We start from the raw sequence: 7,002 nt of genomic DNA, 5'->3' as shown, positions 1-7,002 counted from the left end.
TCTCCTCTCCTTTCCTTTCCTTCTTTTCTTCTTTCTTTCTTTCTTTTGATGGTTTTCTCTCAAGGGAAAGAAGATGTCTTTTCCAAGGTTTCATAACAAAAATATTGTCTTTATTATAATTGCCTGAATTTGGTCACTGTCTTAGTCTGTTGGAGCCACTAAAACAAAATACTATAGACTGGGTAGTGTATAAAGACTAGACATCTATTTCTCAGAGTTCTGAAGGATAGACTGTTCAAAATCAAAGCACTAGATAATATGGTGTGTGAGGAGGCCCCTTCCCAGGTTCATAGACAGCACCTCTCTTTGTGTCCTCACATGGTGAAGGGGTGAGCTTTACCATGGTTTACATGAGTCTGTTTGAAAAGGGTACTACTCCCATTCATGAGAGCTCTGCCTTCACGATCTAATCACCTCCCAAGGGCCCCACCTCCTAATTTTATCACATTGGTGATTAGGTTTCAACTTATGAATTTCTGAGGGCTAAAACCATTCAGATCATGGTGTTATATTGCTATTTTTGAATCAATCCCTGCTGTACAGTGAGAAAACAAAACAACAGCAAATCAAGACATGGTTACTTTAGATATTAATTATTGAAAAAATCATTGTGGCATAGGATTGTGGGAGGTAGTGAGTGAAGTACCTCCAAGGCATTCAGGTTCTTGCAGAAGTCCCGGTAAACATCCGCAAAGTACATGGTCTAAGTGTGTGTGGGAGTGGAGTGTATACCTAAATAAAATTATAAAATGTTTATGATGGAGAAAAGTAGGAATTTCACTGGATAGGATACCCACAATATCTACTATAGTCTGTAAACAAGTGGCTTGGAAACATGTGATAAGATGAAGCCACACCTAACTCTAAAGGTTTGCTTTACTCTGCATAAAAATGGCAATAATAAAAAAATATGTCTAACAAAACTGTCCCAAACACCAAATCTCATATCTTCAGTATGCCACTTAACCACTGCATATAAAGGGAAAAAGTCCATTGACTGCAACAGAGCAATTAGTCTTTTCAAAAAGTCAAACTATCTCTTGTCCCTACCTCACATGGTCCCATATGGGTAACGACTGCCAGCTAAAGTCACTCCTCTGCTCAAGTCCTTGCACTCACTGTTCTTTACACAAGTCTTGCTTACTACACTTCCCACATTTTTGCACAAGTCATGAAATGCCCTCAATATATCTCTCTTCTTATGTAAACCTAACCGTGTGGCAAACTGGTCTTGGCTGTGAAGACATCCCTATCTACTTTAGAGCTCACTAATGGATGTTTCTTTTCTGATCTGCAAAGACAATTGTAGTCTAAAACCTTACTCCCATCATTCATGTATTAAAAACAATTATTGATAATGTATTAACTGTCTGATAGTCTTCCTGGAGGTCAGGATAAAGATAGAAATATTTTCACATGAAGTTTCTGGTATGTGTGTATTTGTGTGTATATATGCATATGACACTCTCATTTCCTTTAACAAGCTTCCATTTTGTTAAGTGTCAGAGCTATTTCACAGAGTTGTTTCCATTCCCACCATCTAGTGTTGATTCTGCCCTAAAAGAAAAGAGACTCAACAAGACGGTAGAAACCACTCAAAATTTTTGTGGCTTGATGTTTATGTTTCCAGGATACTGGGAAGCAAAAGAAGGATGTTACTGAATTACTATGGCCAAAGTAAAACAATCTCAAGTCATTCTGAGATTTCTGTCTGCATTCAAGGAGAGGAGAAGCCCTGGTCTTTGGAAAATGTTGCCTTTAATTTAGCTAAGTTGTAGCAGAAACTGTAAAATTTCTTCTGTTTGCTGCTCCTTTATCAATACCATAGATGCGGGTCGAATTTCATGGTTTTTAGTTAAGGATGGCTTTTGCCCTTCACCTAGGGCTATGTAATTTACTTACCTCTTTCCATCTTACACTGATATTACCTGTAGCAGGAAACTCAAAATGCTACATATAAACAATAATAATGTTTTCCACTCAAATATGTGTGCCCACACCACACACACACACACACACACACACACACACACACGTGAGCCCCTCACTGTCTTTGGTGAAACTGTGGATTACCTATCAACCTGCATAGAAAGTTCCAGTTCTTCAGTCTCAGGAGGTGAAAATTACAACCTTGTTTCTTGGTGTTCAACATATATGTTTATTAAGTCTAGTGTGGGCAACATTTAATCAACATATTCATTAAAGGCTTCCCTTTAAGTCCCAAATTTTCCATAGAGCAAAGACACTTTGACTTCTTTCCTCTGGTCCCACCTACTTCATACATGATGACTTTCCTCTGCTTAATTACTATTATTGAATAAATGAACATTTTGTTTCCTACTGCCTAGGAAACAGGCTCCATAAATATATATGCAATTTCTACTATTGCATAACCTATTTCAAATCTATCCTACTTTTACCATCCTCACTTCATTCCGTGCAATCTCTTAGAAATAAAGGAGGGGTTTGGGGGATCCTCTCTCTTTTTTTTTTTTTTTTGAGACAGTGTCTCACTCTGTTGTCCGGTCTGAAGTGCCGTGGCAGAATCTCGGCTCACTGCAACCTGCACCTCCCAGATTCAAGTGGTTCTCCTGCCTCAGTGATCAGGCCCATGGACAAAAAGGAAAATAACAATGAAGTTAAGAAGAGGCATCTCAGGATTATGGGGAATTAAATATGAAAATATGAATTATTGACATCTTGTAGAGAAGATGAAGACGTTTGGACCTCATGGAGAATTTTATTTTTATTTTATTTATTTTATTTTTACTTTTTTTTTTTGAGACAGAGCCTCCCTCTACTACCCAGGCTGGACTGCAGTTGCACGATCTCAGTTCACTGCAGCCTCCACCTCCCAGGTTCAAGCGATTCTCGTGTCACACCCTCTCAATTAGCTGGGATTACAGGAGTGTGCAGCCACGTCCAGCTAATTTTTGTATTTTTAGTAGAGACAGGGTTTCTTCGTATTAGCCAGGCTGGTCTCAAGCTCCTGACCTCAAGTGATTCACCTGCCTTGGCCTCCCAAAGTGCTGAGATTATAGGCGTGAGTCACCACGACCAGCCTCCCCTCTTTTTTATACTGTGTGAGATATATGGTTTCTAGGATATGGGCCTGGGTGATGAGTCTGCCATTAATTAGTTTAATTGATTAAATAATGTAGGCACTCTTTTCCCCAGTTTTGACCACTATAAATTGCAATGCTGCATGCGAGGATAATTAGGTTCCTCTTCATTGCGTCTAGTCTGTGGTGGTACAATCATATATATCAAGATGAACCCTGAATAATCAAACTTTTTATAGGAGGAGAAAATAAACAGTGCAGGTTTTTAAGGAGGTGAGGAGATAATTGAATTCTTTCACCTCAGTGATTGACTATCTTTTAGGAGACTGTCAACTCATATTTGAATATATTTATTTTTAAAGTAATAAAATATGGCTCATTTTTACTTAGTACTTAAATATTATGCAATCTATCAAATAAAGAGAAATGAATGTAATTCCTTCCTTCAAACAAAGGAATTTGCCATTTGACATGGTCATTCATATGTCTTTGACTTATCACCTTAGTGCACAGATACGCTTAAGCCTCTTTTATACTTGGGCAATTTGAATTTCATTGTGGGTGCCCCAGTGATCTAATATTTATTAACAAACATTAAAAATAAAATGAGACTTTCTTTTAAAGAAGATTTTGGATTATTAAAAGTGACACTTCTTCAGCTGCAGCTTAAGAGTAAAACATTTAGGAAAATTGTAATCATTCTAAGCTAAGTTTGGATTTTTTAAATCATTTCCAACACATGTGGTGAGCTGGTGTTATATTGGAAATGAATTTAATCTAAACTGGCTATGGTTTATGAACACTGCCAAAGCCAAACAAAGCATAATGAAACTTCATTTTAATGTTCTCCATTTAATATTTTCTAACATTTATCATTTGTTTATTAGATTTATGTAACACCTATTATCCAAACAGCTCAAGACATTGTTGAAAGAATATTAAATTAAAGCTTTTTATATGAACCTTTCCTGAGAGGAATGGGACAATAGAAGAGAATTCTTGACAAACAACATTCACAGAAAGAGAATCCCAGCCAGAATATTTGAGGCATTTTTGTCCCCATCAAAAGGTTTTTGGAAATACATCCCTGGGCAATGATATTTCACTCTACCTGGATTACAAACCTCAAAATTAACTAGTTCTGATTTACGTTGGATTCCTATATAAATTCCATTGATTTCACATGCATTCGTAAAAAAATAAAGTTTGTGACATCAAAAAAGAAATTTGGCATTTAACACTTGAAGTTTCTTTTTATTTTCTATTTTAAAATTACTTTTATGTTTTGCAATTATAGACAAGTTTTAATATTTGGAACCAGTTCTTCAGCTGTTACGGTGAATAATAGTTGTCTTAAATTTACATGGGAAATGTTTTCATTCTTTGAAGATACACAAAAATCTTCCACACAGCAGCAACTAGGCCTTCTCCCTAATCAATTCAGAGTTTATCTAGTGCAAGTCCTTCATTTTGAAAACAAGAAAATCAAGACCCAGAGATTTAGATAATTCATACAAGGTCACTGTTTGAGTTTCTCACAGAGCTGGAGCTAGATTGAGTCTTACTCTAATCATTTTTCTTCTTTTAAAACAGTGCTTTTTAATAAATTTCTCTGATTTTTAAAATGACATTTGCAAACAACTAGGGATGAGTGTTTTCAGGACTCACATTGTCTGTTGAACTTTGAGCATCTCACACTTCCAGGCCTGACTCATTGCAATAAAGTTTCCCATCCATCGTGGGGCATAATATGACCAACCTTATTTGCCATACTTTACCAATACTGCTACACAGAGGGCTGGTTTAGGAGTTAAAAGCCCTGTGTAATGTCAGTTCCTATTGTTGAATGGAAATTCACCAAGGCATCTTAAAGCAAAACAGTGTGAGTTAATGCTACTCTCTCACCGATAGAAATGACTTTCATACCTCTGTGCTCTGCCATGGACTTTACTAATTAGGCAACTCCAACCCTTCAGAGATGTTCAGTGTCTCTCTCAAGGCGACAGTCCTTGTTAGTCAGTACTTTTGACTCTCTAGTGTTGATTGTGTTTTATACCTGGGTAATAATTTCGGAATTAGGTACAACATGGAAAGTGAAGCTAGTCTCTCTGACAACAGACATAAATTCTACAATTTACTGTCTGATCTTAATCTAGTTAATAAAGCCCACTAACAGGCTTAGTTAACAAATTTGCAAAATGGAAATTATAATAGTGTCTGTCTTATATGGTATGATGAATATGTATTAATGGTGTTTTTATTAGTCTAACTTGTATGTTTTTTCATCAGTTCTATCAGCACACACACACACGCACACACACATATGGTTTAATTAATACAATTATATTATTCCCCACTATTATAGTCATGGGAATTTCAGAGAAATATTGTAAAATGTTTGGATAAAATCATTTGACAGAGAAAATTTCACGTGTTGGACTCAAATTCTTCGAGGAAAACTCCTTATCCCTCCACCTCTACCCCAATCTCTTTACTTGAGAAATGAAACTGAAAACCTAGTCATCACTCCCTATAGGGGAATCTCCATAGAGCATTATAATTACATAGGTTAAGCATGAGAATTGGAAAACTATTAACATTGTATGACAAAATAAATAAAAAGTTAATTACTATAAATGTTAGCCACATAGCATCAATCCTTAATTACTATGCAGATGAATAACCTTAAAATGAAAATAATATATGTATATATACACACACATATATATACACATGAATACTATACACACAAATATGTGCTATATATATATGTTAATGTGTGTGTGCGTATGCAAAAGAGAAAAAAAATAGTTTCCTAATACCATTAAATTGCTTAGTCACAGAACTAGGCTTTCATATTTTTGTAAATTTTGGATTTCTTATGTTTAACTCTTGGCTAGATTTATATTTTCAAGTTCTCCTTATCCAGCTATATTATAGCCTTAAAGGCCAACATTGATGTACGTAGGAAATACTCCAAGATATCTAGTACAATCACTAGTTTCACAAGGGTAGAATAAACAAAAGAAACATAGAGAACTGCTACACACTCGCAAGTAAAAGGATAATAGGTGTAAAGTAGTCTATAATCAATCCCAAATAGAGGATGATCTCAAAGTCTTTCCCAGTCTCTATGATTCAGAACTAAATAATTCCACATGGTTGAGGCTGTATTTTTCTTTTCTTCATTTCCCTTCTGTAGAAATTACACATTTGCTTTCTTTATTGTATTATCTTTAGCTTGAGATGGGACATTTTGTTGTTATTTTAGCCCTTAGTTCTAAATTGTTTTACTACTAACAAATGAAGTGTTTAGGCAGATTAAGTTTCTGTTATGTATTTTCAGAAAACACATAACACTCATTATTTTTAATAATTGACATAACAATCTAAAGAGATTGAAAGTGTCTCTTTGTACCTGCCCACTTTCTAAATTCTATAAATCTTACGAAATTTAAAAAATCCTGTTTCCTGTCACTTTGGTAGGAAGTATATGAGATTGAGACACTAGTTTCATCAAAGTATGATCACCAGGTAATTTATTGCTGATGCTTTGACTTTACTTGAATTAATTATTAAGTTAGTAAGCTAAATTTTGACATTCATGTTTGTTTCTATATCAGCCTATTTTTTGTTTTCATATCAAACATCAGCTTTCTGGATACTCAACCTCTGCCCACTTACATGATGTTATATGACACTGTGGACTTGGACCCAGTTTTTACTATTTGAGGCTTAATTTAACCTGGTTTCATGGTTCCTAAGTGTCTACTCCTCTTGGGACTCTGTCCTTTCTTTGTATATTAAATTTAATCATTACCTAGTTTATGTAACCAAGATTGTTAATCTCTGGGTAAAGGAACAGGTTTAAATTCCCTACCATTTATGTCAGTCTCATTATAACTTTGCTGATTAAGAAGTCACAGACTGGGCTGGGTGC

The sequence above is a fragment of the Mandrillus leucophaeus genome, unplaced genomic scaffold (assembly GCF_000951045.1).
Source record: "Mandrillus leucophaeus isolate KB7577 unplaced genomic scaffold, Mleu.le_1.0 Scaffold90, whole genome shotgun sequence".
Classification (NCBI taxonomy): domain Eukaryota; kingdom Metazoa; phylum Chordata; class Mammalia; order Primates; family Cercopithecidae; genus Mandrillus; species Mandrillus leucophaeus.
This window is presented reverse-complemented; position numbering follows the sequence as displayed.